General features: G+C 49.6%; 1 pseudogene; it reads left to right on the top strand.

The window, feature by feature from the left end:
* The first annotated feature begins 3,952 nt into the window (after positions 1–3,952).
* On the top strand, positions 3,953–4,071 carry LOC140407940 (5S ribosomal RNA; annotated as a pseudogene).
* Positions 4,072–10,952: the final 6,881 nt, after the last annotated feature.

Below are 10,952 nucleotides of genomic sequence, written 5' to 3' on the forward strand. Positions count from 1 at the left end.
TTTCTCTGTATCTAACCCCGTGCTGTACCTGTCCTGGGAGTGTTTGATGGGGACAGAGTAGAGGGAGTTTTACTCTGTATCTAACCCCGTGCTGTACCTGTCCTGGGAGTGTTTGATGGGGACAGTGTAGAGGGAGCTTTACTCTGTATCTAACCCCATTCTGTACTTGCCCAGGGAGTGTTTGATGGGGACAGTGTAGAGGGAGCTTTACTCTTAATCTAACTGTATGCTGTACCTGTCCTGGGAGTGTTTGATGGGGACAGTGTAGAGGGAGCTTTACTCTGTATCGAACTGCATGCTGTACCTGTCCTGGAGTGTTTGATGGGGACAGTGTAGAGGGAGTTTTACTCTGTATCTAACCCCGTGCTGTACCTGTCCTGGGAGTGTTTGATGGGGACAGTGTAGAGGGAGCTTTACTCTGTATCTAACCCCTTGCTGTACCTGCCCTGGGAGTGTTTGATGGAGACACTGGAGAGGGAGCTTTTCCATACCTCCACGTCTCACTCTATCTCTCCGCAAGCCCTCAGTGTCTGTGTGAGCTGGGTGTGCCCTGATTATTAATGTCTGCTCATGAATTTGCACGCAGTCCTGTCAGCTACAGCCATTCCATTGCAAAATGCACTGTTCTAATCTACTCTTAACAGCTTCCTGTCCAAAGCAAAACTTTATATAAGAGCAGGAAATTACCTCATATAACTGATTTACCTCTAAATAAACACTTTATGTCAGAACAATATGTTATTGTAAACGTTTTATAATTGCAAAAGCTTTTACTGAAAGATGTCTATAGCTGTTTGTACTGATAAACCCTCCCAGGATGAAGTGTTCCATTTTGCTGATGATTCTATATATTAAAAGAATGTTTATGTCATGTTCATTTAATTTACTTTGGCGTTCCATACTGAGTGGATTATTTTTTCATTAAGCTGAGGATCCCAGTGCTTTCGAATAAAATCTCAATCCCACCCAGCTCCATTGAGCGTAGGAACAGGAGGGGGCTATTGCACGTCACCTAATGTGAACCACCTGGAGGTTCCCCTCCAAGTCACTCACCACCCTGACTTGGAAATATATCGCCGTTCCTTCACTGTCGCTGGGGCAACATCCTGGAACTCCCTCCCTAACAGCACAGTGGGTGTACCTGCACCACATGGACCACAGCAGCTCAGCACCAGCTTCGCGAGGGCAATTAAAAATGCACAAGCCTATTCCACCATTCAATCAGACCCTGCCTGGCCCTTCTCTTCAGATTCATTCATCAATTCCCCTCTCGAATCCATCCTGGCTCTAATTTCAATATTCTTCCCTCTTGTTCTGGACTTCCCACCTCCACAACCCCCGACCCCCCACCCCCGCCCCCACCCCCACCCCTCCCACCCACCTTCCTCTCTCAGCCCAGTTGAATGCTTCTATATAACCCCTTGATGGGATGTGGGTATCATTGGCAAGCTCAACATTTATTGCCCATCACTAATTGTGCGTGAGAAGGAGGTGATGCGGGTGCACCACCCACACGCCCCCCTGAGCATTGAAGCCCGTGTGGTGGATGTACATCCATGGGGATGTTAAGAATGTTGCTCAAGGCTTTTTAACCAGTGCAGAGGAAGGAACCCGGATTTATTTCCAAATCAGGATGGTCTGCTGTGGCTGTATAAGGCTCTGGTCAGACCCCATTTGGCGTGTTGGGAGCAGTTTTGGGCCCCGTATCTAAGGAAGGATGTGCTGGCCTTGGAAAGGGTCCAGAGGAGATTCACATGAACGATCCCTGGAATGAAGAGCTTGTCGTGTGAGAAACGGTTGAGGACTCTGGGTCTGTGCTCGTTGGAGTTTAGAAGGACGAGGGGGGATCTTATTGAAACTTACAGGGTACTGCGAGGCCTGGATAGAGTGGACGTGGAGAGGATGTTTCCACTGGTAGGAGAAACTAGAACCAGAGGACACCATCTCAGGTTAAAGGGACGATCCTTTAAAACAGAGATGAGGAGGAATTTCTTCAGCCAGAGGGTGGTGGATCTGTGGAACTCTTTGCCGCAGAAGGCTGTGGAGGCCAAATCACTGAGTGTCTTTAGGGCAGAGATAGATAGGTTCTTGATCAATAAGGGGATCAGGGGTTATATTGAATGGCGGAGCAGACTCGATGGGCCGAATGGCCTAATTCTGCTCCTTTATTTTATGATGTCATGGTATTTGACCTGAAGGAGGTACTTTAGGTGATAGAGATTCAAACACCCTTCTACCCTTGTTCTTCTCGGTGGGAGAGGTCGCGGGCTTGGCAGGTGCTGTCAAAGCAGCCCCAGCAAGTTGCTGCAGTGCACCTTGTAGCTGGTGGTGTAGCGAGTGACTGTGGAAGCCAGTGAGCGGTGTGCCAATCAAGTGGGCACCTTGTTCTGGAAAGTGTTGAGCATTTTGAGTTTTGTTGCAGGTTCAGGTTGCAGTCATGGGCAGTATTGACGCTTGAAGTGGTCGTGTTACTGGATCTTGTGCCTTGGAACAGTGACATGGGTTCAAATCCCACTGTGGCCGCTGGGGAACTAGAGGAAGTCCAGAATGGAAAATTTGCAGCAGGGAAGAATCTTATTATAACAATAATCTTTATTACTGTCACAAGTAGGCTTGCATTAACGCTGCAATGAAGTTACTGGGAAAAGCCCCTAGTCGCCACACTCCGGCACCTGTTTGGGTACACAGAGGGAGAATTCAGAATGTCCAATTCGCCTAACAGCACGTCTTTCGGGATTTGTGGGAGGAATCCGGAGCACCCGGAGGAAACCCACGCAGACACGGGGAGAACGTGCAGACTCCGCACAGACCGTGATCCATCCAGGAATCGAATCTGGGGCCCTGGCCCTGTGAAGCAACAGTGCTAACCACTGTGCTACCGTGTGCTACCTATTGTGTGGGCTCATTGTGTCTGTGCTGGCGGAGAAGCAGTTATCCAGCCGAATCCCACTTTCCAGCTCTTGGTTCGTAACATTGTAGGTCACAGCACCTCACGTACACATCCCAGAATTTCACTTTCAGGAGCTGAGGTTCAGACTCCCCCAACCGTCTGGGTGGACACCGTTACTCCAACTCCCCTCTAATCCTTCCGCCAAATACTTTGAACCTCTGCCCTCTGTTTATTGACCTCTGTGCCAACTGAAATTGGTCTTTCCGTCTTATCTGGGCCCCCATAAATTTATACATTTCAATTTAATCCCCCCCTTAGCCTCCCCTGTCCCAGTACAGCGGAGGTTCACTGGACGAGAGACTGAATAAATGGGGGTTATATTCTCTGGAGTTTAGAAGAAGGTGATCTAATTGAAACGTACAAGACTCTTGGATTGGGTTGGATTTGTTTACTGTCACGTGTACTGAGGTACAGTGAAAAACATTGTTCTGCGTGGAGTCCAGACAGATCATTCCATACATGAAAAAAAACATAGGACATACGGTAAATACACAATATAAATACTCAGACATCGGGTGAAGCATACAGGAGTGTAGTCCTACTCAGTAGAGAAGATGTGTGATGAGATCAGATTAGTCCATAGGAGGGTCGTTTAGGAGTCTGGTAACAGCGGGGAAGAAGCTGTTTTTGAATTCTGAGGGGGTTTGATAGATTAGACGCTGAGAGATTGTTCCCCGCTGGCCAGGAATCTAAATAAGATGAGAAATTATTTCACTCAAGGGTGGTGAATCTTTGGAATTCTCAACCAGAGGGTTGTGGACGGTTGAGCGTTGAATATATTTAAGGCTGAGGACAGACGGATTTTTGGTGCCTGCGGAATGAAGGGATACGGGGAGTGGGCGGGAAAGTGGAGGTGAAGCGCAAGACCAGACACGATCCTATTGAATGGCAGAGCAGACTCGATGGGCCGAATGGTCTACTCCTGCTCCGATTTCTTATATTGTTATGTTCCCAATGTAAAACAACCACAGTTAACAAAGAGAGATGCCCACCATCTAGCATGCCGATGGCCATACTAGTCTGAAAACGCCCAATCTCGTCTGATCTTGGAAGCTAAGCCGACTCAGGGCTGGTGAGTACTTGGATGGGAGGCCGCCTGGGAATATCAGGTGCAGTAGGCTTCGGGCTGCACGGCAGCGCAGTGGTTAGCACAGTCGCTTCACAGCTCCAGGGTCCCAGTTTCGATTCCCGGCTTGGGTCACTGTCTGTGCGGAGTCTGCACGTTCTCCCCGCGTCTGCGTGGGTTTCCTCCGGGTGCTCCGGTTTCCTCCCATAAGTCCCGAAAGGCGCGCTTGTTAGGTGGATTGGTCATGTTAAGCTGCCCTATGTGTCCAAAGAGGTTGGGTGGGATTTCTGGGTCACGGGTATGGAGGTGTGGGCTTAAGTAGGGAGCTCTTTCCAAGTGCTGGTGCAGACTCAATGGGCCGAATGGCCTCTTTCTGTAAATTCTATGTCTATGTCAAATGACTGGATTGTCATTAAAACCAATCTGTTTGAAAATGCCCTTGAGGGCAGCAATCTGCTGTCCTTTCCTGGTCTGACCTACACATCACTCCAGACCTTCAGCAATATGGTGAACCTTTAACCTCCCTCTGAAATCGCCGAGCGAGCCACTCGGTCCCATCACCACCTTCTCTGGGGCAATTAGGGATGGGCGATAAATGCTGGGGGTAGCAGTTACGCCCACATTCACGAATGTGCTTTAAAACAACACTTCACGAGGACACTTGGGGGAAGTTCGTCAGCCTGTTCCAAAACCCGTTCAGGGCCAGCAACGAGGAGTAAGCTGCGGGGGGTCGGGGGGGGGGGGGTCGGGGAAGATAGGTGGGGAACCAAAGGACTGCGCAACCCGAGGGGGAGAGGGGGCGGAAGGAAGGTGGGGGAACCACAAGAGGAGAGGAAGGGTGCTGAAGCCAATGGAGGGGGCGGGGGCGGGGGCGAGCAGGGGAGGAGGAAGGGGGGGAGGAAGGGGGGGGAATCATAGACCGATCCAGAGGGCAACAGAATGTACACAGAGTTAGTTAAATGAAGGACAAAACAAACCTCTGTAAAATGAAGTAAATTAGTGCGGGCAAGAAAAAGTTAATGTATATATTGTCATGTGAGAGACCTTTAAGAAATGGGTGTTTATAAATGGGTGTGTATATAAATATCTGTAGTGAGAGTACCTTTAAGAAATGGGTGTTTACTACTGCAGTGATGTCAGAGAGTGGGTGGAGCTGGGCTGTCTGTCAGCTTTTTACTTTCGTTTTAGACTGTTTGCTGAAGGGTGTGTTTTAGTTTCGTTTTCAGAGCTGGATAGCTGGAGTGACAGCCAGAAGGTGTATTAGAATCTCTCTCTATAATCTGAAGAATGTAAATCGATCCTTTGGTGATTTAAAACTAATAACTGCTCTCAGTAGTGACTTTAACCTGATGTGCTTCGGCTGAAAGTTTTTTTTTAAAGTCTCCTGGATGTTAAAAGGACAGCTTAAGAATTACTTAGTGTTGTATTCTTTGGGGGTTGTATTTCAATTGATGGTTGCTAAGATGTTCACTGTATGTTTTAAAAAGTTAACTTGAGTTCATAGAATGAACATTGTTTTGCTTTAAAAAATACTTTTCCATTTCTGCTGTCCCACACCTGTAGAGTGGGCCGTGTGCTCCCCATACCACAATCTAGTAAAAGTTGTGGGTCAGGTGAACTCCATGATACACTTTGGGGTTCTCTAAACCCTGGCCCGTAACAATATACAGTAACTGTTTATAAATATGAGAAAAGCCAAGAAAAAGAGTTTTTAAAGAAACACTTCACAAAAAATGAAGGGGTTCAGTGATGAGAGTTCGCCGAGAGATTCTGTTCCGCAAAGGAGCAGGGAAATGCTTTGGGCACAGCTAGTGATTGAGAAGGACACTGCTGCATTTTTAACTGAACGTTGGATAAATATTGAAAGCAGATGAGGGTGGGAGGGAGAGAGAAGGGCAGAGGGTTCGTTTTCAGGCTGTCATGGTCGAATTGTCTTGTGTAAACTGGTCGGAATCTAGTGACTGAGACACACTGATAGCAAGCAAAAACCACGCTGCCTTGCCAAGAATCTGTCAGTGTGTTATTGAATTTGTGCTATTCCTTCCTGAAAGCCTCTCTCTGTAACATCAGTGCAATGTGTCGGATGAGACACAGGTGCAATTGTTCCTCTGTTTGTAATTACACTCAGATCTGGGGTCACAATGAGATAAGGTTATCACTACAGCAAGAACCACCTTTCTCCGATACTGTCAACATCACACAAACAATAATACTCATATGTTTACATTGAAGCAGGCAGGGGAGAGGGCGCTACAGGTGGGCATCATAATCCATTGATCTACAGTGGTGTTTGATAGGCAGCTCCAAGAACAACAACAGCAGAATAACCAGGAAAGTAAACAGCTAGCCTACAATTAAATCCCAACGCTGTCCCCATCAAACACTCCCAGGATAGGTACAGCACGGGGTTAGATACAGAGTAAAGCTCCCTCTACACTGTCCCCATCAAACACTCCCAGGACAGGTACAGCACGGGGTTAGATACAGAGTAAAGCTCCCTCTACACTGTCCACATCAAACACTCCCAGGACAGGTACAGCACGGGGTTAGATATACAGTAAAGCTCCCTCTACACTGTCCCCATCAACACTCCCAGGACAGGTACAGCACAGGGTTAGATACAGAGTAAAGCTGCCTCTACACTGTCCCCATCAAACACTCCCAGGACAGGTACAGCACGGGGTTAGATACTGAGTAAAGCTCCCTCTACACTGTCCCCATCAAACACTCCCAGGACAGGTACAGCACGGGGTTAGATACAGAGTAAAGCTGCCTCTACACTGTCCCCATCAAACACTCCCTGGACAGGTACAGCACTGGGTTAGATACAGAGTAAAGCTGCCTCTACACTGTCCCCATCAAACACTCCCAGGACAGGTACAGCACGGGGTTAGATACAGAGTAAAGCTCCCTCTACACTGTCCCCATCAAACACTCCCAGGACAGGTACAGCACGGGGTTAGATACAGAGTAAAGCTCCCTCTACACTGTCCCCATCAAACACTCCCAGGACAGGTACAGCACGGGGTTAGATACAGAGTAAAGCTCCCTCTACACTGTCCCCATCAAACACTCCCAGGACAGGAACAGCACGGGGTTACATACAGAGTAAAGCTCCCTCTACACTGTCCCCATCAAACACTCCCAGGACAGGTACAGCACGGGGTTAGATACAGAGTAAAGCTCCCTCTACACTGTCCCCATCAAACACTCCCAGGACAGGAACAGCACGGGGTTAGATACAGAGTAAAGCTCCCTCTACCCTGTCCCCATCAAACACTCCCAGGACAGGTACAGCACGGGGTTAGATACAGAGTAAAGCTCCCTCTACACTGTCCCCATCAAACACTCCCAGGACAGGAACAGCACGGGGTTACATACAGAGTAAAGCTCCCTCTGCACTGTCCCCATCAAACACTCCCAGGACAGGTACAGCACGGGGTTAGATACAGAGTAAAGCTCCCTCTACACTGTCCCCATCAAACACTCCCAGGACAGGTACAGCACGGGGTTAGATACAGAGTAAAGCTCCCTCTACACTGTCCCCATCAAACACTCCCAGGACAGGAACAGCACGGGGTTACATACAGAGTAAAGCTCCCTCTGCACTGTCCCCATCAAACACTCCCAGGACAGGTACAGCACGGGGTTAGATACAGAGTAAAGCTCCCTCTACACTGTCCCCATCAAACACTCCCAGGACAGGTACAGCACGGGGTTAGATACAGAGTAAAGCTCCCTCTACACTGTCCCCATCAAACACTCCCAGGACAGGTACAGCACGGGGTTAGATACAGAGTAGCTGCTTTCATATTGTGAATTCTCTCATTCTCTTTGCATTTCCGAGTTCCTTTCTTCACTGATTCGTTGTCGCTTTTAGCTCCAGGTTGGCTGCTCCTTCATCTGGAGATCCAAGATGGATAATATCCGAAAGGAGACCATGTACGAATCTCTACATAGGGGAGGAAAAGGTGTCCCCAACACCACCCTCATCCTGATGACCACCTTTGTGTGTGGCTGCATCAAGCTGTGCGTGGACGCAAACACCAACTGTCACTACGTACTGAGGTTGTACCTGTCCCCGGTGTTGCGAAGGATGGGTCTGGCCTCATTGTGCTGGAACACTCTAAACAGTTGGACGGCGTATCACCTCCCTCGCAGAAAAATGTGTTCGGAAAAACACCTTTCACCACAAGGTGATCAAGCAGTGGTCTGTACGTAACACCCTCGATGTCCTGGGGGCAGAGGAAGTGTTGGAGAATGGCGATTGGTTCCCTGAGCAGGCTGTCAGAGTCAGAACGCCTCATCACCAGAACTTTCAAACAAGCACCAAGACCGAGGTTGGCTGGTGGTGAGAAGGGCCCTCCCCGTCAGATCCTTCAGCGCCGTCGCACGCTGCCCTCGGAGTGGCTGCGGGGGAGATGAGACGGTCGCTCACCTCCTTGTGGAATGTGCCTTTGCAAAGAAGGTCTGGAGGGAGATGCAGTGGTATTTGTCAAGGTTCATCCCGAGCAGCTCTGTGACACAGGACTCTGTGCTCTACGGACTGTTTCCAGGGACACACACCGAGACAAACATCAACTGCTGCTGGAAGGTCATCAACTCGGTGAAAGACGCTCTCTGGTCTGCCCGAAACTTGCTGATCTTCCAGTGCAAAGAGCTGTCCTCGACCGAGTGTTGCAGACTGGCCCATTCCAAGGTCCAGGACTACGTGCTGAGGGACGCACTCAAGCTTGGGGCAGCTGCCGCCAAGGCGCAATGGGGAAAGACCACTGTTTAATGCTAACTCTGTGTAACTGTATTGCAACACCTCAGGGTTAGTTTTAGTTTAAAAAAATTAATTTCCAGGTTGTGGGCGTCGCTGGTTAGGCCAGTATTTATTGCCCATTCCTAGTTCCCTTCAGAAGGTGGTGGTGAGCTGCCTTCTTGAACCGCTGCAGTCCCTGAGGTGTAGGAACACCCACAGTGCTGTTCGGGAGGGAGTTCTAGGATTTTGCCCCAGCGACAGTGAAGGAACGGGGATATATTTCCAAGTCAGGGTGGTGAGTGACTTGGAGGGGAACCTCCAGGTGGTGGGGTTCCCAGGTACCTGCTGCTCTTGTCCTTCTAGATGGTAGTGGTTGTGTGCTTGGAAGGTGCTGTCTGAGGAACCTTAGTGAGTTCCTGCTGTGCATCTTGTAGATGGTACCACGTCTGCCACTGTGCGTCGGTGGTGGAGGGAGTGAATGTTTGTGGAAGGAGGAACAATCAAGCGGGGCTGCTTTGTCCTGGATGGTGTTGAGCTTCTTGAGTGTTGTTGGAGCTGCACCAGGCAAGTGGAGAGTATTCCATCTCACTCCTGACTTGTACCTTGCAGATTGTGTCTGGGTCCAGTTCAGTTTCTGGTCAATGGTAACACCCAGGATGTTGATTGTGGGAGATTCAGCAATGGTAATGCCATTGAATGTCAAGGAGCGATGGTTAGATCCTCTCTTGTGGGAGATGGTCATTGCCTGGCACTTGTGTGGCACGAATGTAACTTGCCCCTTGTCAGCCCCGAGCCTGGATATTGTCCAGGTCTTGCTGCATTTGGACAGGGACTGCTTCATTATCTGAGGAGTCGCGAATGGTGCTGAACATTGTGCAGTCACCCGCAAATATCCCCACTTCTGACCTTCTGCTGGAAGGGAGGTCATTGATGAAGCAGCTGAAGATGGTTGGGCTGAGGACACTACCCTGAGGAACTCCTGCAGTGATGTACTGGAGCTGAGATGATCCACAACCACTTTCATTTGTGCCGGGTATGACTCCAACCAGCGGAGTGTTTTCCCCCTGATTCCATTAACTCCAGTGTAGCTCGGGCTCCTTGAGGCCACACTCGGTCAAATGCTGCCTTGATGTCGAGGGCAGTCACTCTCACCTCACCTCTGGCATTCAGCTCTTTTGTCCAGGTGTGAACCAAGGTTGTGATGAGGTCAGGAGCTGAGTGACCCTGGCGGAACCCAAACTGAGCGTCCGTGAGCAGGTTATTGCTGAGTAAGTGCCGCTTGACAGCTCTGGTGATGACTCCTTCCATCACTTTGCTGATGATGGAGAGTAGATGATAGGGCAGTAATTGGCTGGGTTGGATTTGTCCTGTTTCTTGTGTACAGGACACACCGGGGCAAGTTTCCACATTGCCAGGTAGATGCCAGTGTTGTAGCTGTACTGGAACAGCTTGGCTAGGGGTGCGGCAGGTTCTAGAACACTAGTCTTCAGTACTATTGCCGGGATATTGTCGGGGCCATAGCCTTTGCAGTAACTAGTGTCTTCAGCCATTTCTTGACATCACGGGGATTGAGTCGTATTGGCTGAAGACTGAATCTGTGATGCTGGGACCTCCGGAGGAGACCGAGATGGATCATCCACTCGGCACTTCTGGCTGAAGATTGTTGCGAATGACTCAGCCTTGTCTTTTGCACAGATACGTTGGGCTCCTCCATCATTGAGGATGGGGATATTTGTGGAACCCCTTCCTCCAGTGAGTTGTTTAATTGTCGAACACCATTCACGGTTGGATGTGGCAGGACTGCAGAGCTTAGATCTGATGCGATTGTTGTGGAATCGCTTCACTCTATTACTTGCTGCTTATCCTGTTTGGCTCACAAGTCCTGTGTTGTAGCTTCACCAGGTCGACACCTCATTGTTCGGTCTGCCTGGTGTTGCTCCCGGCATGCTCTCCTGCACTCTTCATTGCACCGGGGGTGATCCCCTGGCTGGGTGGTAATGGGGGAGTGGGGGATATGCCCGGCCAGGAGGTTGCAGATTGTGATTGATACAATTCTGCTGCTGCTGATGGCCCACAGGGCCTCATGGAGGCCCAGTCTTGAGTAGCTAGATCTGTTTGAAGTCTATCCCATTTAGCACGGTGGTAGTGCCACACAACACGATGGAGGGTATCTCAGTGTGAAGACAGGA

This window comes from Scyliorhinus torazame, chromosome 2, assembly GCF_047496885.1.
Source record: "Scyliorhinus torazame isolate Kashiwa2021f chromosome 2, sScyTor2.1, whole genome shotgun sequence".
Classification (NCBI taxonomy): domain Eukaryota; kingdom Metazoa; phylum Chordata; class Chondrichthyes; order Carcharhiniformes; family Scyliorhinidae; genus Scyliorhinus; species Scyliorhinus torazame.